The following is a 26171-nucleotide window of genomic DNA, read 5'->3' as shown; positions in this document are numbered from 1 at the left end:
CGCCGAGCGGCGCGGAGCGTGGTGCTGGAAAACGGTGCGAGCGCAGGACGGGGAGAGCGACGCGTGCTGATCGGGGCCGGGTGGGGCGGGGCGGGGCGGGGCGGGGCGGATGGATGGTGACGGAGGCGGCACTGGGATTCCGGGGGATCCCACCGGCAGTGCCGAGTTCACCCAGGAGTCCAAGACGGATCGGGCGGAGGGGAGGAGGGAGAGGCGTGATGAACTGCGGTTCGGGGCCGTGCCGGAAAGCCGAGAGAGACGGCCGCTTGTGGGGGGAGGGAAGGTGTGGTTCGGAGGCCGGGTTGATTAACCGCCTCCGCGCCTGATGTAAACGCAAGCAGGCCTCCCCCGTGGTTCCATCAACCGCCTCGTTTTGGTTTCCGTTTGGGCCACGCCTGGTTAGGCCTGTCTTTCTCAGTTTTCATATGGAAGAAGTTGCAGTATCTTTTTAGTTTCCAGGGAGGACCCTCCCAATTGGTATTATTTTTTAGAAATCCCCTAAAAAAAGTTTTTTCAGAATGCCATAGTTACCTAGAAAAATGTAGTTTGAAATATTTTGAGACGTTTGGGCAGAAACGAAAACCCAGTCTCCTTTTTAACACGGTCCAATCGCAGAAGCCCTATATACACACACATACACTCATCATATGAATGCACGCGCGCACACCCTATCCATATGAGCACCTCTGAGATACTTTGAGCCGGAATCACATCTTGAGATTGACGAAGTCATCATAGACACCTCATAGTCGCTCGGTGCCAAGTCTAGGACTTGAACTTTGATGGGCGGTTTCACCACAAGAAACCTAATACATGACGATTTAATGCAATTTTAGATTGTTTACTGAGATTATGACAATGCTTAGACCAAAATTTAATATTAGTTGTGTAATTTTTTGACAAAATTTGTACTATGATGCCCCCAAGACCAAAAAACTAGGTTCACCACCGGCGGTAGACAGAAGGGATGCAATACATAGGCTCGCTGAAGGAAATCGAGGGGAGAAAGGCTTCACCCTAGTCGCCTTGCAAGAGGGGAAAGAAAGAGCCGTGTCAAAATAAATAACAGGATAACAATGATATTTTGTCTCGTGCACATAAGAGAGAAAATAATTTATAATTAGTATTCCATCCGTTCACAAATATAAGATGTTCTAACTTTTTTGAATTGGATGTATATAAACAGGTTTTAATGTATTTGTTCATTCATTTCAACCCGTATATAATTCATATTGAAATATCCAAAATATCTTATATTTGTGAACAGAGGGAGCTGTTGTTAATTATACAACTTTAATTTCCTTGCTGGCAAACTCCGGTGCTTGATGTGCTTTGTACTTCCAGTAAACTTTAATACTCATTCCGAGTAGTAGATTTGCACACTAGTAGAAAAAGGGTCAAATGTGAAGCACATTAGTGCCGGGTTGAATTTGAGCCGACACTAATGTGACCATTAGTGCCGGTTTCAACGGCTAGGCGGGCGGGCATCATTAGTACCGGTTCGTGGGCAACCTTTAGTACCGGTTCATGCCATGAACCAGTACTAATGAGGCCAGTGGTCAGGCTGGGGCCCCCACGACGACCTTTAGTACCGGTTCATGGCATGAACCGGTACTAGAGTTTCTTAGTAAGCTGATTTTTAGTCCCACCTTGCCAAGAGAGAGGCAGTATGAGCGGTTTATAAGTCGTGAGTGAGAGACAATGACGAAGAGGCGCAATGCTCACCTGCACGTTGATTAGCTTCAAGCCTTTCGGAATAGCATAGATTGCACTGAGCTATGTGCAGTGCAGTCTACACTATTCCGAAAGGCTTGAAGCAAATTAACCAGCATTGCACCTCTTTTTTATTTTTAATAACTTATTTGAACTCCGAACTTCTTGTGTTCCGTATGCAACATTCAAAGCGACGTCATCAACTTCCAACATGTTCTGACATCATTTGTTATTTTTCAATCATTTACCAAATTGTTTAAAGAGCTAAATGACCGTGAAATTGAAAATCTCTACAAAATGAACTGTGAAAATGTTGAAATTTAGCATGATATCATCTGCATGCTTCCACTGTCCCGGGGCTTGGTATTTGAACCAGTTGAATAATTAATAGATCTCAATTTATATTGACAGCTTACTTCCAATCAAGCAAACATGTCCGACGCTTAGTAGACAGGACCGTCCACTGTCCCGGGGCTGAACTAAACTGCGAGGAGACAAGTCATTATGTTTCATGGCTTGAGGATCTTGATGTTGTCAAGACAATTTTTTTTCCTGCACTTAGAAATGTTAGTACTCAAAACGTGCGACCAATAGTGTTCGTACTGAACTACGATCACATATATTTAGGAAAGATGGTAAGATTTCTACTATTTCTCCTTAGTGCATCTTTTGCATACATTATTTTTTAAGCTAAACTTCATTGCTAAGTATGTTACTATACGATGTTCTTCAACAAGGACTCCTGATGAATGTTGTGCCTGATTGGATCGAGACTAAAGGTACCATGAATATTGTTAGCTTACGGCCAAGATATCCTACAATGCACTTTAGTGCATTCAGGATTTCTAATAGCGAGGAATGCTTAATAGTAAAATATTGGAGCAAAATTGTAAACGATCACAGAGAAGTACTAGGGGGCAGCAATCAGAAGCGCAACCCACGATTAGGAGACAGGTTCATCTGCATGCTCCAATATGATGAATTAGCAAAGCTATACATGTTCTATACTATTTTACCTGAGAGAGAGCAGCAGGAGTGATTAATTAGCTAGTTCATGTTCTTAGTACTTGTCCTCTCATGTCCGTGTTCTTCGTCCTGAACTTAATCTCAAAGAGTGATTTGCTTTTGTGGTGTTATGAACGCTTATAATATCATTACCATGTTGAACTCGATGATATCTTTGCTTCTGGTACAAGTGAATATTTCTTGTTTAAACTAGTGTTGGTGGTGATTAGATAGCGGTAATGACTATATGATGATTAAGTAGTGGTAATGAGACGACTATTATATGATGATTTTTAGCTAGTTATGAAAACTGTTGTTGGTGATGATATATATGATGCAAGAGTTTTGATATTAATATGATGATGATGATGAGTTATTATATCATTTATGAAAGAAACTGCATATTAGTTTCAACTGGATGAATTCTAGCTAAGTAATCAAGTATATGCCATATCCATATTACCTCGATCACTTAATTAGGTGATCAAGTATATATAATATGGATATGACATATACTTGATGACTTAGCTAGGATCCACATGCATCCAGTCAAACTGATCTGCGGTATATTCATCTAATGATTTAACAACTCATTATAATGTAAAACAATCACTAAATTAAATTAAAAACACAAAATTAAAGTAAAAATAAAAAATAAAACCAAAACACACCCAAACATTTAGTACCGGTTGGTGTTACCAACCGGTACTAATGTTCTACGCGCCCACGGAGCTGGCTCGTGCCACGTGGTTACCCTTTAGCACCGGTTCATGCTGAACCGGTACTAAAGGGGGGGGACCTTTAGTGCCCACAATTTAGTGCCGGTTACCGAACCGGCACTAAAGGGCCTTACGAACCGGTGCTATTGCCCGGTTCTGCACTAGTGGCATCATTTTCGTAAAAAAGAAGAAGATTCATTTACATCCACTCAAACATGGAGCAGGGATGATGTTGCAACACCGCGTTTCCCCCATTACCCCAGGTTATAGAATGATGCAGATCAATACTCCCTCCGTTCCTTTATATAAGGTGCATATGTTTATGATAAAATCCAACAACATAAGGTGCATTTTTTCTAATATCTCGTAATCTCTCTTTTAGCCCTTCAAAATAAAGGAAATAATATCTCTTCTGATTGCATGTATCTCTTTTTCTAGCAAAAGAAAATAAAATATCTCTCTCCTGATTGTCAGTATCTCTTCATTTCATAGCCTAACTGATTTACTTGCCACTAACCAACAAAATTATCAAGGGTATTTTTATCTTAAATTATCTATAATTTGTTGCTTCGGTCACCGTGCCTGAAACAATACACCTTAGATAAAGCAGAGGGAGTAAGTGCGATCGGACGGAGAAAGCATACGTTTTAAAATACGTAGTTTGAGCGAACCAACCTGTGATTGGATGGTTAGAGGGACTGTGGTATTCCGGCCCACCAGACTTTATAAAATTCATTCAAGATGATATGCCGTATATGAGCGCCTACGTGTGTATTGTGTTAAAAAAGTAGTTTGAAACAAGAAGGTCAGGTGCATAAAGGAATGTGAAACCTACTAGTACGAGAGAAGATGCGTGCAACTCTGAAACCCGCATCTTTCACGACTCTGTAGCGAGAAAACCTGGGAAAGCTTTAAGCATCCGCTTTGTACATTTTCAGTTCCAACAGAGAAGATGGGTAGATCGATCCTACGCGCGGCAATGTCGTGGATCCCACTGGCATCATATCTCCTATCCTATGATGAAGCACCGATATACGTCAAAAGCTGGCGTGTCCATGTACCGCACGTCGCCGATATGGCGATACGCACGATACGGCCGGGATACCAGGCCGTGCGTATCATGACTTCTGATTATTATTAAAAAAGAAAAAAAAATGACGATACGCCGGGGACGCCCTCGGGATACGGCAGGACACGGCCATGCAGCCTCAAGCCCATTAGGGCATCTCCAACCGTTCGGCCCCCAGGAGGCATTTTTTTCGCCGCTTGGGGGGCTGCCCGCGAAATTTTTGGCTTGGGGGTGAAAAGATCTCCAGCCGTTTCCACCCTCAAGCGAGGCCGTCGAACGCGTCGCCTTCCAGCAGCTCGCGCCCGCGCCTGGCCGTGGCCGCCCTCCGCTGCTGCCGCCCGCGCCTGGCCGTGGCCGCCCTCCGCTGCTGCCGCCCGCGCGTGCACGCACGCACCAGCTCCCCCCTGCTCGCTCGTGGCCATGGGGACGGCCACTGCAAGGACGAAGAAGACGAGGCCCTCCCCGCCCCGGCCATGCGCGCGCGAGCCCCTCCCCGGCTACGCGTGCTCCGCTCCGGCCACGCGAGCCCCCCGCCACAGCTGCGCGAGCGCGAGTGTTGGAAATATGCCCTAGAGGCAATAATAAATTGGATATTATTATATTTCCTTGTTCATGATAATCGTTTATTGTCCATGCTAGAATTGTATTGACAGGAAACTCAGATACATGTGTGGATACATAGACAACACCATGTCCCTAGTAAGCCTCTAGTTGACTAGCTCGTTGATCAATAGATGGTTACGGTTTCCTGACCATGGACATTGGATGTCATTGATAACGGGATCACATCATTAGGAGAATGATGTGATGGACAAGACCCAATTCTAAGCCTAGCACAAAGATCATGTAGTTCGTATGCTAAAGCTTTTCTAATGTCAAGTATCATTTCCTTAGACCATGAGATTGTGCAACTCCCGGATACCGTAGGAGTGCTTTGGGTGTGCCAAACGTCACAATGTAACTGGATGGCTATAAAGGTACACTACATGTATCTCCGAAAGTGTCTGTTGCGTTGGCACGAATCGAGACTGGGATTTGTCACTCCATATAAACGGAGAGGTATCTCTGGGCCCACTCGGTAGGACATCATCATAATGTGCACAATGTGATCAAGGAGTTGATCACGGGATGATGTGTTACGGAACGAGTAAAGAGACTTGCCGGTAACGAGATTGAACAAGGTATCGGGATACCGACAATCGAATCTCGGGCAAGTATCGTACCGATAGACAAAGGGAATTGTATACGGGATTGATTAAGTCCTTGACATCGTGGTTCATCCGATGAGATCATCGTGGAGCATGTGGGAGCCAACATGGGTATCCAGATCCCGCTGTTGGTTATTGACTGGAGAACGTCTCGGTCATGTCTGCATGGTTCCCGAACCCGTAGGGTCTACACACTTAAGGTTCGATGACGCTAGGGTTATAAAGGAAGTTTGTATGTGGTTACCGAATGTTTTTCGGAGTCCCGGATGAGATCCCGGACGTCACGAGGAGTTCCGGAATGGTCCGGAGGTAAAGATTTATATATAGGAAGTCCTGTTTTGGTCACTGGAAAAGTTTCGGGTTTTATCGGTAACGTACCGGGACCACCGGGAGGGTCCCGGGGGTCCACTAAGTGGGGCCACAAGCCCCGGAGGGATGCATGGGCCAAGTGAGGGAGGGGACCAGCCCCAGGTGGGCTGGTGTGCCCCCCACCAAGGCCCAAGGCGCAAGGGAGTGGGAAAGGGGGGCAAACCCTAGGGCAGATGGGCCCTAAGGCCCACCCTGGTGCGCCTCCCCCTCTCCCCTCCCCTTGGCCGCCCCTAGATGGGATCTAGGGGGCTGCCGCCACCCCTAGGGAGGGAACCCTAGGTGGGGGAGCAGCCCCTCCCCTTCCCCTTGTTGGAAATATGCCCTAGAGGCAATAATAAATATGTTATTATTATATTTTTTTGTTCATGATAATAGTCTTTTATTCATGCTATAACTGTATTATCCGGAAATCGTAATACACGTGTGAATACATAGACCACAATATGTCCCTAGTAAGCCTCTAGTTGACTAGCTCGTTGATCAATAGATGGTTACGGTTTCCTGACCATGGACATTGGATGTCGTTGATAACGGGATCACATCATTAGGGGAATGATGTGATGGACAAGACCCAATCCTAAGCCTAGCACAGATCGTGTAGTTCGTATGCTAAAGCTTTTCTAATGTCAAGTATATTTTCCTTAAACCATGAGATTGTGCAACTCCCGGATACCGTAGGAATGCTTTGGGTGTACCAAACTTCACAACGTAACTGGGTGGCTATAAAGGTGCATTACAGGTATCTCCGAAAGTGTCTGTTGGGTTGGCACGAATCGAGACTGGGATTTGTCACTCCGTGTAAACGGAGAGGTATCTCTGGGCCCACTCGGTAGGACATCATCATAATGTGCACAATGTGACCAAGGGGTTGATCACGGGATGATGTGTTACGGAACGAGTAAAGAGACTTGCCGGTAACGAGATTGAACAAGGTATCGGTATACCGACGATCGAATCTCGGGCAAGTACAATACCGCTAGACAAAGGGAATTGTATATGGGATCGATTGAGTCCTTGACATCGTGGTTCATCCGATGAGATCATCGTGGAACATGTGGGAGCCAACATGGGTATCCAGATCCCGCTGTTGGTTATTGACCGGAGAACGTCTCGGTCATGTCTGCATGTCTCCCGAACCCGTAGGGTCTACACACTTAAGGTTCGGTGACGCTAGGGTTATAAAGGAAGCTTGTATGTGGTTACCGAATGTTGTTCGGAGTCCCGGATGAGATCCCGGACGATACGAGGAGTTCCGGAATGGTCCGGAGGTAAAGATTTATATATGGGAAGTCCTGTTTTGGTCACCGGAAAAGTTTCGGGCGATATCGGTAATGTACCGGGACCACCGAGAGGGTCCCGGGGGTCCACCAAGTGGGGCCACATGCTCCAGAGGCATACATGGGCCAAGTATGAGAGGGCACCGGCCCCTAGGTGGGCTAGGGCGCCTCCCACCATGGCCCATGCGGCTAGAAGGGGAGAAGGGGCAAACCCTAATGGCAGATGGGCCCTAAGGCCCATACTCCCTGCGCCTCCCTCTCCTCCCCCCTTGTGGCCGCCACCCATAGATGGGTTTTGGGGGATGCCGCCCCTCTAGGGTGGGAACCCTAGAGGGGGCGCACCCTCCTCCCCTTCCCCTATATATATGAGGTCTGGGGGCTGCCCAATACACGCGATTCAATCTCTGTCTCTTGGTGCAGCCCTGCGTCTCTTCTTCCTCCTCCTCTCCTGTGGTGCTTGGCGAAGCCCTGCAAGATTGCCACGCTCCTCCATCACCACCACGCCGTTGTGCTGCTGCTGGATGGAGTCTTCCTCAACCTCTCCCTCTCTCCTTGCTGGATCAAGGCGTGGGAGACATCACCGGGCTGTACGTGTGTTGAACGCGGAGGTGCCGTCCGTTCGGCACTAGGATCTCCGGTGATTTGGATCACGACGAGTACGACTCCTTCAACCCCGTTCATATGAACGCTTCCGCTTTACGATCTACAAGGGTATGTAGATGAACTCTCCTTCCCCTCGTTGCTGGTTTCTCCATAGATAGATCTTGGTGACACGTAGGAAAATTTTGAATTTCTGCTACGTTCCCCAACAGTGGCATCATGAGCTAGGTTTATTGCGTAGATTCTTTGCACGAGTAGAACACAAAGTAGTTGTGGGCGTTGGTTTTGTTCAATATGCTTACCGTTACTAGTCCAATCTTGTTTCGACGGTATTGTGGGATGAAGCGGCCCGGACCGACCTTACACGTACTCTTACGTGAGACAGGTTCTACCGACTGACATGCACTTGTTGCATAAGGTGGCTAGCGGGTGCCAGTCTCTTCCACTTTAGTCGGAACGGATTCGATGAAAAGGGTCCTTATGAAGGGTAAATAGCAATTGACATATCACGTTGTGGTTTTGCGTAGGTTAGAAACGTTCTTGCTAGAAACCCATAGCAGCCACGTAAAACATGCAAACAACAATTAGAGGACGTCTAACTTGTTTTTGCAGGGTATGCTATGTGATGTGATATGGCCAAGAAGAATGTGATGAATATATGTGATGTATGAGATTGATCGTGTTCTTGTAATAGGAATCACGACTTGCATGTCGATGAGTATGACAACCGGCAGGAGCCATAGGAGTTGTCTTAATTTATTGTATGACCTGCATGTCATTAAACAACGCCATGTAAATTACTTTACTTTATTGCTAAACGCGTTAGCCATAGAAGTAGAAGTAGTCGTTGGCGTGACAACTTCATGAAGACACGATGATGGAGATCATGATGATGGAGATCATGGTGTCATGCCGGTGACGATGATGATCATGGAGCCCCGAAGATGGAGATCAATGGAGCTATATGATATTGGCCATATCATGTCACTACTATTTGATTGCATGTGATGTTTATCATGTTTATGCATCTTGTTTACTTAGAACGACGGTAGTAAATAAGATGATCCCTTACAACAATTTCAAGAAGTGTTCTCCCCTAACTGTGCACCGTTGCTACAGTTCATCGTTTCGAAGCACCACGTGATGATCGGGTGTGATAGATCCTTACGTTCACATACAACGGGTGTAAGACAGATTTACACATGCAATACACTTAGGGTTAACTTGACGAGCCTAGCATGTACAGACATGGCCTCGGAACACGGAGACCGAAAGGTCGAGCATGAGTCGTATAGTAGATACGATCAACATGAAGATGTTCACCGATGATGACTAGTCCGTCTCACGTGATGATCGGACACGGCCTAGTTGACTCGGATCATGTAATCACTTAGATGACTAGAGGGATGTCTATCTGAGTGGGAGTTCATAAGATGAACTTAATTATCTGAACATAGTCAAAAGGATTTTGCAAATTATGTCGTAGCTCGCGCTTTAGTTCTACTGTTTTAGATATGTTCCTAGAGAAAATATAGTTGAAAGTTGAAAGTAGCAATTATGCGGACAATAGAAAGCTTATGTCCTTAATGCACTGCTCAGTGTGCCGAACCTCAAACGTCGTTTGTGGATGTTGCGAACATCGGACATACACGTTTTGATAACTACATGATAGTTCAGTTAAACGGTTTAGAGTTGAGGCACTAAAGACGTTTTCGAAACATCGCGGAACATATGAGATGTTTCAAGGGCTGAAATTGGAATTTCAGGCTCGTGCCCACGTCAAGAGGTATGAGACCTCCGACGATTTTCTTAGCCTGCAAACTAAGGGAGAAAAGCTCAATCGTTGAGCTTGTGCTCAGATTTTCTGAGTGCAACAATCACTTGAATCGAGTGGGAGTTGATCTTCCAGATGAGATAGTGATGTTTCCCCAAAGTCATTGCCACCAAGTTGCTAGAGCTTCGTGATGAACTATAACATATCAGGGATAGATATGATGATCCTTGAAATATTCGTGATGTTTGACACCGCGAAAGTAGAAATCAAGAAGGAGCATCAATTGTTGATGGTTGGTGAAACCACTAGTTTCAAGAAGGGCAAGGGAACAAAGGGATACTTCATGAAACGGCAATTCAGCTGCTGCTCTAGTGAAGAAACCCAAGGTTGAACCCAAACCCGAGACTAAGTGCTTCTGTAATAAAGGGAACAGCCACTGGAGCAGAATTACCCTAGATACTTGGTAGATGAGAAGGCTGGCAAGGTCGATAGAAGTATATTGGATATACATTGTGTTGATGTGTACTTTACTAGTACTCCTAGTAGCACCAGGGTATTAGATACCGGTTCGGTTGCTAAGTGTTAGTAACTCGAAATAAAAGCTGCGGAATAAACGGAGACTAGCTAAAGGTGAGCTGACGATATGTGTTGGAAATGTTTCCAATGTTGATATGATCAAGCATCGCACGCTCCCTCTACCATTGAGATTGGTGTTAAAACCTGAATAATTGTTATTTGGTGTTTGCGTTGAGCCTAGACATGATTGGATTATGACTATCGCAATACGGTTATTCATTTAAAGAGAATAATGGTTACTCTATTTATTTGAATAATACCTTCAATGGTCTTACACCTAAAATGAATGGTTCATTGAAATCTCGATCGTAGTGATACACATGTTCATGCCAAAAGATAGTAATGATAGTACCACCTACTTGTGGCACTGCCACGTAAGTCATATCGGTATAAAAATGCATGAAGAAGCTCCATGTTGATGGATCTTTGGACTCACTCATTTTTGAAAAGTTTGAGACATGCGAACCATGTCTATTGGTGTATATGCATGAAGAAACTCCATGCAAATGGACCGTTTGAACTCACTTGATTTTGAATCACTTGAGACATGCAAATCATACCACATGGGCAAGATGACTGAAAGCCTCGTTTTAGTAAGACGGAACAAGATAGCAACTCGTTGGAAGTAACACATTTTGATGTGTGCAGTCCAATGAGTGCTGAGGCATGCAGTGAATATCGTTATGTTCTTACTTCACAGATGATTCGAGTAGATGTTGAGAATATTTTCTTGATGAAACACAAGTCTGAATTATTGAATGGTTCAAGTAATTTCAGAGTGAAGTAGAAGATCATTGTGACAAGAGGATAAAATATCTATGATATGATCATAGAGATGAATATCTGAATTACAAGTTTGGCACAGAATTAAGACATTGTGGAAATTGTTTCACAACTAATACAGCCTGGAACACCATAGTGTGATGGTGTGTCCGTACATCATAGTTGCACCGTATTGGATATGGTGGGTACCATGATGTCTCTTATCGAATTACCACTATCGTTCATGGGTTAGGCATTAGAGACACCCGCACTCACTTTAAATAGGGCACCACGTAATTCCGTTGAGACGACACCGTTTGGAGAAACCTAAGTTGTCGTTTCTTAAAGGTTTGGGGCTGCGACGCTTATGTGAAAAAGTTTCAGGTTGATAAGCTCGAACCCAAAGCGGATAAAATGCATCTTCATAGGACACCCAAAACAGTTGGGTATACCTCCTAATTCAGATCCGAAAGCAATATGGATTGTTTCTTGAATCGGGTCCTTTCTCGAGGAACGGTTTCTCTCGAAAAGTTGAGTGGGAGGATGGTGGAGACTTGATGTGGTTATTGAACCATCACTTCAACTAGTGTGTAGCAGGGCACAGGAAGTTGTTCCTGTGGCACCTACACCAATTGAAGTAGAAGCTTATGATAGTGATCATGAAACTTCAGATCAAGTCACTACCGAACCTCGTAGGACGACAAGGATGCGTACTACTTCAGAGTGGTACAGTAATCATGTCTTGAAGGTCATGTTGCTAGACAACAATGAACCTACGAGCTATGGAGAAGCGATGGTGGGCCTGGATTCCGACAAATGGTTAGAAGCCATGAAATCCGAGATAGTATCCATATATAAGAACAAAGCATGGACTTTGATGGACTTGCCCGATGATCGGCAAGCCATTGAGATAAATGGATCTTTAAGAAGAAGACGGACGTGGACGGTAATATCGCCGTCTATGAAGCTTGACTTGTGGCAAAGAGTTTTTCACAAGATCAAGGAGTTGACTACGATGAGATTCTCTCATCTGTAGCGATGCTTAAGTCCGTCGGAATCATGTTTGCATTAGCTGCATTTATGAAATCTGGCAGATGGATGTCAAAACGAGTTTCCTTACCAGTCTTCGTAAGCAAAGGTTGTATGTGATACAATCAGAAAGGTTTTGTCGATCCTAAGGATGCTAAAAGGTATGCTAGCTCCAGCGATCCTTCCATGGACTGGAGTAAGCATCTCGGAGTTGGAATGTGCGCTTTGATGAAATGATCAAAGATTTTGGGTTTATACAAAGTTCATGAGAAACTTGTATTTCCAAAGAAGTGAGTGGGAGCACTATAGAATTTCTGATGAATATATGTTGTCGACATATCAAAGATCAGAGATGACGTAGATTTCTGGAAAGCATATAGGGTTATTTGAAAGATGCTTTTCAATAGAAAACCTGGATTAAGCTACTTGAACATTGAGCATCGAGATCTATAAGGATAGATCAAAATGCTTAATAATACTTTCAAATGAGCACATACCTTGACATGATCTTGAAGGTGTTCAAGATGGATCAGTCAAAGAAGGAGTTCTTGCCTGAGTTGTAAGGTATGAAGTTAAGACTTAAAGCTCGACCACGGCAGAATAGAGAGAAAGGACGAAGGTCGTCCCCTATGCTTAAGACATAGGCTCTACAGTATGCTATGCTGTGTACCGCACCTGAAGTATGCCTTGCCATGAGTCAGTCAAGGGGTACAAGAGTGATCCAAGAATGGATCACAGTACAGCGGTCAAAGTTATCCTTAGTAACTAGTGGACTAAGGAATTTTCTCGATTATGGAGGTGGTAAAAGAGTTCGTCGTAAAGGGTTACGTCGATGCAAGCTTAACACCTATCCGGATAGCTCTGAGTAGAGATACCGGATACGTATAATGGAGCAACAATTTAGAATAGCTCCAAGTAGAACAGTTATTTGGAATAGCTCCAAATAGAGCGTGGTAGCTGCATCTAGGAGATGACATAGAGATTTGTAAAGCACACACGGATCTGAAAGGTTCAGACCCGTTGACTATAACCTCTCTCACAAGCATAACATGATCAAACCCAGAACTCTTGGGTGTTAGTCACATGGGGATGTGACCTTGAGTGTTAATCACATATCGATGTGAACTGGATTATTGACTCTAGTGCAAGTGGGAGACTGTTGGAAATATGCCCTAGAGGCAATAATAAATATGTTATTATTATATTTCTTTGTTCATGATAATAGTCTTTTATTCATGCTATAACTGTATTATCCGGAAATCGTAATACACGTGTGAATACATAGACCACAATATGTCCCTAGTAAGCCTCTAGTTGACTAGCTCATTGATCAATAGATGGTTACGGTTTCCTGACCATGGACATTGGATGTCGTTGATAACGGGATCACATCATTAGGGGAATGATGTGATGGACAAGACCCAATCCTAAGCCTAGCACAGATCGTGTAGTTCGTATGCTAAAGCTTTTCTAATGTCAAGTATCTTTTCCTTAGACCATGAGATTGTGCAACTCCCGGATACCGTAGGAATGCTTTGGGTGTACCAAACGTCACAACGTAACTGGGTGGCTATAAAGGTGCATTACAGGTATCTCCGAAAGTGTCTGTTGGGTTGGCACGAATCGAGACTGGGATTTGTCACTCCGTGTAAACGGAGAGGTATCTCTGGGCCCACTCGGTAGGACATCATCATAATGTGCACAATGTGACCAAGGGGTTGATCACGTGATGATGTGTTACGGAACGAGTAAAGAGACTTGCCGGTAACGAGATTGAACAAGGTATCGGTATACCGACGATCGAATCTCGGGCAAGTATCGTACCGATAGACAAAGGGAATTGTATACGGGATCGATTGAGTCCTTGACATCATGGTTCATCCGATGAGATCATCGTGGAACATGTGGGAGCCAACATGGGTATCCAGATCCTGCTGTTGGTTATTGACCGAAGAACGTCTCGGTCATGTCTGCATGTCTCCCGAACCCGTAGGGTCTACACACTTAAGGTTCGGTGACGCTAGGGTTATAAAGGAAGCTTGTATGTGGTTACCGAATGTTGTTCGGAGTCCTGGATGAGATCCCGGATGTCACGAGGAGTTTCGGAATGGTCCGGAGGTAAAGATTTATATATGGGAAGTCCTGTTTTGGTCACCGGAAAAGTTTCGGGCGATATCGGTAATGTACCGGGACCACCGGGAGGGTCCCGGGGGTCCACCAAGTGGGGCCACATGCTCCAGAGGCATACATGGGCCAAATATGAGAGGGCACCGGCCCCTAGGTGGGCTAGGGCGCCTCCCACCATGGCCCATGCGGCTAGAAGGGGAGAAGGGGCAAACCCTAAGGGCAGATGGGCCCTAAGGCCCATACTCCCTGCGCCTCCCTCTCCTCCCCCCTTGTGGCCGCCACCCATAGATGGGTTTTGGGGGATGCCGCCCCTCTAGGGTGGGAACCCTAGAGGGGGCGCACCCTCCTCCCCTTCCCCTATATATATGAGGCCTGGGGGCTGCCCAATACACGCGATTCAATCTCTGTCTCTTGGTGCAGCCCTGCGTCTCTTCTTCCTCCTCCTCTCCCGTGGTGCTTGGCGAAGCCCTGCAAGATTGCCACGCTCCTCCATCACCACCACGCCGTTGTGCTGCTGCTGGATGGAGTCTTCCTCAACCTCTCCCTCTCTCCTTGCTGGATCAAGGCGTGGGAGACATCACCGGGCTGTACGTGTGTTGAACGCGGAGGTGCCGTCCGTTCGGCACTAGGATCTCCGGTGATTTGGATCACGACGAGTACGACTCCTTCAACCCCGTTCATATGAACGCTTCCGCTTTACGATCTACAAGGGTATGTAGATGAACTCTCCTTCCCCTCGTTGCTGGTTTCTCCATAGATAGATCTTGGTGACACGTAGGAAAATTTTGAATTTTTGCTACGTTCCCCAACACCCCTATATATACTTGAGGTTTGGGCTGCCCACAACACACGAGTTCCTCTCTATCTTGGTGCAGCCCTACCCCTCTCTTTCTCCTCATATCTCGCGGTGCTTGGCGAAGCCCTGCTGGATCACCACGCTCCTCCACCACCACCACGCCGTTGTGCTGCTGCTGGATGGAGTCTTCCTCAACCTCTCCCTCTCCCCTTGCTGTACCCCTCTCCCTCTCTCCTTGCTGGATCAAGGCGTAGGAGACGTTACCGGGCTGTACGTGTGTTGAACACGGAGGTGCCGTCCGTTCGGCACTAGGATCATCGGTGATTTGGATCACGACGAGTACGACTCCATCAACCCCGTTCTCTTGAATGCTTCCGCTTAGCGATCTACAAGGGTATGTAGATGCACTCTCCTTCCCCTCGTTGCTGGTCTCTCCATAGATAGATCTTGGTGACACGTAGGAAAATTTTGAATTTCTGCTACGTTCCCCAACAGTGGCATCATGAGCTAGGTCTATTGCGTAGATTCTATGCACGAGTAGAGCACAAAGTAGTTGTGGGCGTTGATTTTGTTCAATATGCTTACCGTTACTAGTCCAATCTTGATTCGGCGGCATTGTGGGATGAAGCGGCCCGGACCAACCTTACACGTACGCTTACGTGAGACCTGTTCCACCGACAAACATGCACTAGTTGCATAAGATGGCTGGCGGGTGTTTGTCTCTCCCACTTTAATCGGATCGGATTCGATGAAAAGGGTCCTTATGAAGGGTAAATAGCAATTGGCATATCACATTGTGGTTTTGCGTAGGTAAGAAACGTTCTTGCTAGAAACCCATAGCAGCCACGTAAAACATGCAAACAACAATTAGAGGACGTCTAACTTGTTTTTGCAGGGTATGCTATGTGATGTGATATGGCCAAAGGATGTGATGAATGATATATGTGATGTATGAGATGATCATGTTCTTGTAATAGGAATCACGACTTGCATGTCGATGAGTATGACAACCGGCAGGAGCCATAGGAGTTGTCTTAATTTATTTATGACCTACTTGTCAACATAAACGTCATGTAATTACTTTACTTTATTGCTAACCGTTAGCTGTAGTAGTAGAAGTAATAGTTGGCGAGACAACTTCATGAAGACACGATGATGGAGATCATGGTGTCATGCCGGTGACGATGATGATCATGGAGCCCCGAAGATGGAGATCAAAAGGAGCAAAGTGATGATGGCCATATCATGTCACTATTTGATTGCATGTGATGTTTATCATGTGTTTGCATCTTATTTGCTTAGAACGACGGTAGTAAATAAGATGATCCCTCATTAAAATTTCAAGAAAGTGTTCCCCCTAACTGTGCACCGTTGCGAAAGTTCGTCGTTTCGAAGCACCACGTGATGATCGGGTGTGATAAATTCTTACGTTCGAATACAACGGGTGTTGACGAGCCTAGTATGTACAGACATGGCCTCGGAACACATGCAAAACACTTAGGTTGACTTGACGAGCCTAGCATGTACAGACATGGCCTCGGAACATAAGAGACTGAAAGGTCGAGCATGAGTCGTATGATAGATACGATCAACATGAAGATGTTCACCGATGTTGACTAGTCCGTCTCACGTGATGATCGGACACGGCCTAGTTGACTTGGATCATGTAATCACTTAGATGACTAGAGGGATGTCTATCTGAGTGGGAGTTCATAAGATGAACTTAATTATCCTGAACATAGTCAAAAGGTCTTCGCAAATTATGTCATAGCTCGTGCTTTAGCTCTACTGTTTAGACATGTTCCTAGAGAAAATTTAGTTGAAAGTTGATAGTAGCAATCATGCGGACTAGGTCCGTAAACTGAGGATTGTCCTCATTGCTTCATAGAAGGCTTATGTCCTTAATGCACCGCTCAGTGTGCTGAACCTCGAACGTCGTCTGTGGATGTTGCGAACATCTGACATACACATTTTGATAACTACGTGATAGTTCAGTTAAACGGTTTAGAGTTGAGGCACCGAAGACGTTTTAAAACGTCACGAAACATATGAGATGTTTCAAGGGCTGAAATTGGGATTTCAGGCTCGTGCCCACGTCAAGAGGCATAAGACCTCCGACGATTTTCTTAGCCTGCAAACTAAGGGAGAAAAGCTCAATTGTTGAGCTTGTGCTCAGATTGTCTGAGTACAACAATCATTTGAATCGAGTGGGAGTTGATCTTCCAGATGAAACAGTGATGTTTCTCCGAAGTCATTGCCACCAAGCTGCTAGAGCTTCGTGATAAACTATGACATATCAGGGATAGATATGATCCTTGAGCTATTCGCGACACCGCGAAAGTAGAAATCAAAAGGGAGCATCAATCGTTGATGGTTAGTAAAACCACTAGTTTCAAGAAGGGCAAGGGCAAGAAAGGGATACTTCATGGAACAACAAATCAGTTGCTGTTCTAGTGAAGAAACCCAAAGTTGATCCCAAGCCCGAGACTAAGTGCTTCTGTAATAAGGGGAACAGTCACTGAAGCAGAACCACCCTAGATACTTGGTAGATTAGAAGGCTGGCAAGGTCGATAGAAGTACATTGGATATACATTGTGTTGATGTGTACTTTACTAGTACTCCTAGTAGCACCAGGGTATTAGATACCGGTTCGGTTGCTAAGTGTTAGTAACTCAAAATAAAAGCTACAGAATAAACGGAGACTAGGTAAAGGTGAGCTGACGGTATGTGTTGGAAGTGTTTCCAATGTTGATATGATCAAGCATGGCACGCTCCCTCTACCATCGAGATTGGTGTTTGCGTTGAGCATAGACATGATTGGATTATGTCTATCGCAATACGGTTATTCATTTAAGGAGAATAATGGTTACTCTGTTTATTTGAATAATACCTTCAATGGTCTTGCACCTAAAATGAATGGTTTATTTAATCTCGATCATAGTGATACACATGTTCATGCCAAAAGATATAAGATAGTAATGATAGTACCACCTACTTGTGGCACTGCCACGTAAGTCATATCGGTATAAAACGCATGAAGAAGCTCCATGTTGATGGATCTTTGGGCTCACTCGTTTTGAAAAGTTTGAGACATGCGAACCATGTCTATTGGTGTATATGCATGAAGAAACTCCATGCAAATGGACCGTTTGGACTCACTTGATTTTGAATCACTTGAGACATGCAAATCATACCACATGGGCAAGATGACTGAAAGCCTCATTTTCAGTAAAATGGAACTAGGAAGCAACTTGTTGGAAGTAATACATTTTGATGTGTGCAGTCCAATGAGTGCTGAGGCGTGTAGTGGATATCGTTATGTTCTTACTTCACAGATGATTTGAGTAGATGTTGAGTGTATTTACTTGATGAATCACGTGTCTGAATTATTGAAAGGTTCAAGTAATTTCAAGGTGAAGTTGAAAGATCATCGTGACAAGAGGATAAAATATCTATGATATGATCATAGAGATGAATATCTGAATTACGAGTTTGGCACAAAATTAAGACATTGTGGAAATTGTTTCACAACTAATACAGCCTAGAACACCACAGTGTGATGGTGTGCCCGAACATCATAACTGCACCCTATTGGATATGATGCATACCATGATGTCTCTTATCGAATTACCACGATAGTTTATGGGTTAGGCATTAGAGACAACCACATTCACTTTAAATTGGGCATCACGTAATTCCGATGAGATGACACCGTATGAACTATGGTTTAGAGAAACCTAAGCAGTCATTTCTTAAAAGTTTGGGGCTGCAACGCTTATGTGAAAAAGTTTCAGGCTGATAAGCTCGAACCCAAAGCGGATAAATGCATCTTCATAAGACACCCAAACAGTTGGGTATACCTCCTGTCTCAGATTCGAAAGCAATAAGGGATTGTTTCTAGAATCGGGTCCTTTCTCGAGGAAAAGTTTCTCTCGAAAAGAATTGAGTGGGAGGATGGTGGAGACTTGATAAGGTTATTAAACCGCCTCTTCAACTAGTGTGTGGCAGGGCACAGGGAGTTGTTCCTGTGGCACCTACACCAATTGAAGTGGAAGCTTATGATAGTGATCATAAAACTTCAGATCAAGTCACTACCAAACCTCGTGGAATGACAAGGATGCATACTACTTCAGAGTGGTACGTAATCCTGTCTTGGAAGTCATGTTGCTAGACAACAATGAACCTACGAGCTATGGGGAAGCGATGGTGGGCCTGGATTCCAAAATGGCTCGAGGCCATATAATCCGAGAGAGGATCCATATATGAAAACAAAGTGTAGACTTTGGAAGAACTACTTGATGGTCGTAAGGCTATTAGGTACATATGGATTTTAAAAGAAAGACGGACAATGATGGTAAGTATCACCATTAAGAAAGCTCGACTTGTCGTTAAGATGTTTTCCGACAAGTTCAAGGAGTTGGCTACGATGAGACTTTCTCATCGTAGCGATGCTAAGATTCTGTTGGAATTATATTAGCGATTACTGCATTATTTATGAAATCATGCAGATAGGATGTCAAAACATTGTTTCCTCGACGATTTTCTTGAGGAAAGGTTGTATGTGATACAAACCAGAAGGTTTTGTCAATCCTGAAAGATGCTAACAAGTATGCAAAGCTCCAGCAATCCTTCTAAGGACTGGAGTAAGCATCTCGGAGTTGGAATGTATGCTTTGATAAGATGATCAAAGTTTTGGGTGTATACAAAGTTTATGAGAAACTTGTATTTCCAAAGAAGTGAGTGGGAGCACTATAGAATTTCTGATAAATATATGTTGTTGACATATTGTTGATCAGAAATGACGTAGAATTTCTGGAAAGCATATAGGGTTATTTGGAAAGTGTTTTTCAATGGAAAGCCTAGATTAAGCTACTTGAACATTGAGCATCAAGATCTATAAGGATAGATCAAAATGCTTAATGGTACTTTCAAATGAGCACATACCTTGACATGATCTTGAAGGTGTTCAAGATGGACCAGTCAAAGAAGGAGTTCTTTCCTGAGTTGTAAGGTATGAAGTTAAGACTTAAAGCTTGACCACGGCAGAAGAAAGAGGAAGGACGAAAGTCGTCCCCTATGCTTTTGTCATAGGCTCTCTACAGTATGCTATGCTGTGTACCGCACCTGAAGTGTGCCTTGCCATAAGTCAGTCAAGGGGTACAAGAGTGATCCAAGAATGGATCACAGGACATCGGTCAAAATTATCCTTAGTAACTAGTAGACTAAGGAATTTTCTCGATTATGGAGGTGGTAAAAGAGTTCGTCGTAAAGGGTTACGCCGATGCAAACTTTGACACTAATCCAGATTATTCTGAGTAGTAAACTGGATTCGTGTAGTAGAACAGTTATTTGGAATAGCTCCAAATAGAACGTAGTAGCTGCATCTAGGAGATGACATAGAGATTTGTAAAGCACACACGGATCTAAAAGGTTCAGATCCGTTGACTATAACATCTCTCACAAGCATAACATGATCAAACCCAGAACTCATCGAGTGTTAATCACATGATAATGTGAACTAGATTATTGATTCTAGTAGACTCTTTGGGTGTTAGTCACATGGGGATGTGACCTTGAGTGTTAATCACATATCGATGTGAACTGGATTATTGACTCTAGTGAAAGTGGGAGACTGTTGGAAATATGCCCTAGAGGCAATAATAAATTGGTTATTATTATATTTCCTTGTTCATGATAATCGTTTATTGTCCATGCTAGAATTGTATTGACAGGAAACTCAGATACATGTGTGGATACATAGACAATACCATGTCCCTAGTAAGCCTCTAGTTGACTAGCTCGTTGATCAATAGATGGTTACGGTTTCCTGACCATGGACATTGAATGTCATTGATAACGGGATCACATCATTTGGAGAATGATGTGATGGACAAGACCCAATCCTAAGCCTAGCATAAAGATCATGTAGTTCGCATGCTAAAGCTTTTCTAATGCCAAGTATCATTTCCTTAGACCATGAGATTGTGCAACTCCCGGATACCATAGGAGTGCTTTGGGTGTGCCAAACGTCACAACGTAACTGGGTGGCTATAAAGGTACACTACAGGTATCTCCGAAAGTGTCTGTTGGGTTGGCACGAATCGAGACTGGGATTTGTCACTCCGTATAAACGGAGAGGTATCTCTGGGCCCACTTGGTAGGACATCATCATAATGTGCACAATGTGATCAAGGAGTTGATCACGGGATGATGTGTTACGGAACGAGTAAAGAGACTTGCCGGTAACGAGATTGAACAAGGTATCGGGATACCGACGATCGAATCTCGGGCAAGTATCGTACCGATAGACAAAGGGAATTGTATACGGGATTGATTAAGTCCTTGACATCGTGGTTCATCTGATGAGATCATCGTGGAACATGTGGGAGCCAACATGGGTATCCAGATCCCGCTGTTGGTTATTGACTGGAGAACGTCTCGGTCATGTCTGCATGGTTCCCGAACCCGTAGGGTCTACACACTTAAGGTTCGATGATGCTAGGGTTATAAAGGAAGTTTGTATGTGGTTACTGAATGTTGTTCGGAGTCCCGGATGAGATCCTGGACGTCACGAGGAGTTCCGGAATGGTCCGGAGGTAAATATTTATATATAGGAAGTCCTGTTTTGGTCACCGGAAAAGTTTCGGGTTTTATCGGTAACATACCGGGACCACCGAGAGGGTCCCGGGGGTCCACTAAGTGGGGCCACAAGCCCTGGAGGGATGCATGGGCCAAGTTTGGGAGGGGACCAGCCCCAGGTGGGCTGGTGCGCCCCCCACCAAGGCCCAAGGCGCAAGGGAGTGGGAAAGGGGGGCAAACCCTAGGGCAGATGGGCCCTAAGGCCCACCCTGGTGCGCCTCCCCCTCTCCCCTCCCCTTGGCCGCCCCTAGATGGGATCTAGGGGGCTGCCGCCAACCCTAGGGAGGGAACCCTAGGTGGGGGCGCAGCCCCTCCCCTTCCCCTATATATACTTGAGGTTTGGGCTGCCCACAACACACGAGTTCCTCTCTATCTTGGCGCAGCCCTACCCCTCTCTTTCTCCTCATATCTCTCGGTGCTTGGCGAAGCCTTGCTGGATCACCACGCTCCTCCACCACCACCACGCCGTTGTGCTGCTACTGGATGGAGTCTTCCTCAACCTCTCCCTCTCCCCTTGCTGGATCAAGGCGTAGGAGACGTCACCGGGCTGTACGTGTGTTGAACATGGAGGTGCCGTCCGTTCGGCACTAGGATCATCGGTGATTTGGATCACGACGAGTACGACTCCATCAACCCCGTTCTCTTGAACGCTTCCGCTTAGCGATCTACAAGGGTATGTAGATGCACTCTCCTTCCCCTCGTGGCTGGTCTCTCCATAGATAGATCTTGGTGACACGTAGGAAAATTTTGAATTTCTGCTACGTTCCCCCAACAGCGAGCCCCCGCCCCGGCCATGCGCCGTGGAGTGCGCGGGCGGGGGCACCGACGCGCACGTCGACGCGGTGAGGATCCTGGCCACCATGGCGCCGGAGATGGTGCCCTACCTGACCCGGGACGACACGGAGAAGCATGGACGGGTCAAGATGGCTGTGGAGGCCATGGCTGCCGTCTTGTCTGCGGGCGGAGTCAGCGAAGATGCCAAGAAACCGATCTGGTGAGGATCCTCAAGGAGGCCGCATCACCGGCAGCCATCCTGTGCATGGCCGCGGCTGTGCAGGTACGCGCGCGGCCTGCCCGAGCGTCGATGGTCCGAGCCGACGCAGTGCCCGCGCTCGCGCTCGCCGTGGCGGCCGCGCCCACAGCCGCGGCGGAGTCCGCACTGATGCTGTAGTAGAGGCGGCCCACTGCAGCCGCGTCGGCGGCCGTGATGGGCAAATGGGGCGCGAGGCCGTGGTGGTGTTGTTGTGGCTGTCCTGTTGCGCGGGAGGCGGGGAGCGGAAGATGAGGGAGGCGCTGGCAGCCGTGCCGGAAGCGGTGGGGAAGCTGTTGGTGCTGATGCAAGGGGACTGCTCGCCGGCGACGTCGAAGATGGCCGGCGAGCGTGAGCCCCGCCCCGGCCATGCGCTGTCCGCTCCGCGCCGGGCACGAGCCCCTCCGCAGCCATGCGTGCTCCGCTTCGGCTGTGTGTGTGGTAGGTGGCGGATGGAAAAGAAGAGGAGAGAAGAGAAAGAAAAGAGAAAGGAAAGGAGAGAGGAGAGAGAGGGAAGAAAGAGGGGCTGGCAAGTGGGCCTGTGCATGCAAAAAAGACATGTCGGCGTCCCAGCTGCCCCCCAGGGGCCTGGGATTGGGGTGGGTGTGTCGGCGCTAACTTTCGTCAAATCCGGCGAAAAACAGCTTTCTGGGGGCCCGAGTGGGGTGTTTTTTGCCCGCCGGCGTCTAAAAAGTGGCCTGGGAGGGCGTCTTGGGGAGCCGGCTGGAGATGCCCTTAGAGGCCCACGTATACGCCTCTCCCACTCCCTCCCTCCCTCTTCGACTTTCACGATTGGATCGAGGGCGACGAGCACGGCAGCACGCTGCCGCGGCCTGTCTCGCCGTCGCTCGTCGCCGCCGCACTGTCAACTCGCCACGCAGACGCCTCGAGCAACCTTTTCTCCGCCGCCATGGCAAGAGTGAGGTAATTGACCCAATACAAGACAAATACGCCCTATGGTAACTTCTTTCGTACACTATGTCAAATTTGCAACTTGAAAAAGTTTGGCTTGATGCAAAACAAGTAAGCCTTGTAAATCCAAATGGAGGGACTATATGGTAGCTGATTTAAATGGCATTAATTCCCTTTTGACATTTTCTAACAATATTTGCATGCGAGCGCTACTACTAAATCTTTTATTCTCAAAATATTTTTTTATAGAAAATCATCAAGAAATCACTAGTATGCTACAAATAGCATGCAATCAATTTAACTTTATTGTTCACTTGGGTTTAACAACTTGTTTGGGACTGAAAGATTTTATTGCAGCTCGGGTTTACCCTTTAAATATAGAGTAAACAAAACACACAAGATAGGTTTGTTCCAATCAATCCAGAACATCCAAAAAAAACATAATGGATGAAAAATTTATCTTTATTACGAATTACTCTCATAACTTTCCCTAAATAACTGCCTTATGTGCATGTTATTGGTTTGCCATGTTGCATTGTTGTATCTTTCTTCTATTTGCTGCATTCTTTCCTCGCAAGTCAAGACGCTCCATAGCCTCTTCTCTCAATTGCATATGTCAGTTTCAGTTTATATTTTCGATCTATACCACCCCTCCTTCTTGGTTATATATTTTGACATGTTTGATGTGATCTATAGTATAAATTATATGTTGTACATACACCAGTGCGCATGTGTATTTTCGTCCAGAAAGTCCGTTGCCATGAACATAGGTTGTGTATTGTACATCCACTTATATGCATTTTTCTTTTGACAAACAAATCAAATACTTTGACAAATTATCACAGAGTCATATGCATTAATCTACATATTTGCTTCATTGTTGCTCAGCCGTTCAAAAAATGTAAGGCATATAGATTTTTTTAAGTCAAACATTTTTAGGTTTAACCGAGTTCATAAAAATTCACCAGCATCTTTATGATACGAACACATACTTTATGATGGATCCACTTATTTTATTATTGGTATTGCATATGTAAATATATTTTTTATGTACTTACACACACATTAAAAGTTTGATTTAAGACACCATTTATAGACCTTATATTTTGCACGAGTACTGTGATCCAAAATGTGTTCATTTATCATCAAAATATGTTTGTTTATCATGTACCAACAAGACGAAACGCCGAGCATGCACGATGAATGAAGGTTCATCACACATCCGGCATTCATATATTTAGCAAGTCCCCGCACGCAAGACCAAACCGCCGGCCAACAAATCTAGAGACAATTTTCTTATCACCACACAGGTGGATCCAAAACCAAGTTATTAGTTGAATTAATTCTTACTGGAGAAGGATTGCAAATTGATCACCATCTCAACAACTTGTGTGCGGTTCTTTAGAGAGACATGTGAAGTTGCCACCTTCTATACTACAGTGCTTCACTGTAATTGATTCTATGTATCCTCCAGCTTCTGACGTAGTAAAGCATATGTCTACTATATACAACCTATATTAGAAATTAACTGAATTTAGTTTTTCCCTAGGTCAAAATTCTGTAACTTTGACCAAGTCTACATAAAGATGTGCTAATATGTGCAACATCTACCAAGGATAATTTCATCACTGCCTCACAATGGTACGATAATCAAACGTGATTTATGTAGTCGTGGGAACACGTTACCCCAGGTCATCAGGGACAATTAAGACACAATTTACCAAAGCTCCCCCTCCCCTGTCCCCTAGCCATGGGTAATAGCCCTAGCCCGTCTTGATTGATACTAGCGGGTAGTGCGCGGCGGCACGCCGCGCCACATGAATTGATAAGCTATTTGTTATCTTTGTAATTTCTGGTAAGTTCTCGCAAGACTCTGATTCGTTGCAAAGTAGTTCATATAAGGAAATGGTAGGCGACATGTCGTGCCTCGCCTATCCCTCAAGAAAAATAAAAATGGCCATATTGAATGGCAATTCTGGCTTGCTTGGTGGAATATTTTTGGTGTTTTTCTTGTTCACACTGATCTGCAATACTACATAGATGAATAGTCAATTAGCCTAGTAGTTCAAAAGTGGCGAAAAAAACTATATGGTTGGTTCTAGTGCCGCAGAGTAAACACTGACCAGTTACTTGGTATAAATAGTTAGAATCTCAAACTATAATCATGTTTCATTATTTTTTATACTTCCAACATTTTTGCACTGAAGTACACACAACACTATTTTACAACTCCATTTATTTTGTATATTCTAAAAGGCACACCTATGTGAATCTTAAAAACAAACTGGGTGTTGTTTACCTTGTCGTTGGCATTGCAATTGTCTTGTTCTAGACAACAAGAAAGTAGCCTCGTGCACTTTCAATTTAGGGTATCGATGTCCAGCAGATTTTTTGATCTCTCACCAATCCACCAATGGTCACACACATCCACTACTGCCCATAGCTGCTCGGAAAACCAAGCCTAAGAAATGTAATTTCCTGATGAAGCGACCAGAGTCAACAACATCACCGGTATTCACAAGTCCAATTTTGAATCACTTCATACAGGTAGAAGTAGAACTTTTAA

General features: G+C 45.1%; 1 pseudogene; it reads left to right on the top strand.

Moving 5' to 3' along the window:
* Nucleotides 1-109: 109 nt before the first annotated feature.
* Nucleotides 110-23621, top strand: LOC119333713 (annotated as a pseudogene).
* Nucleotides 23622-26171: the final 2550 nt, after the last annotated feature.

The sequence above is a fragment of the Triticum dicoccoides genome, chromosome 7A (assembly GCF_002162155.2).
Source record: "Triticum dicoccoides isolate Atlit2015 ecotype Zavitan chromosome 7A, WEW_v2.0, whole genome shotgun sequence".
In the NCBI taxonomy this organism is placed as follows: domain Eukaryota; kingdom Viridiplantae; phylum Streptophyta; class Magnoliopsida; order Poales; family Poaceae; genus Triticum; species Triticum dicoccoides.
This window is presented reverse-complemented; position numbering and strand designations above follow the sequence as displayed.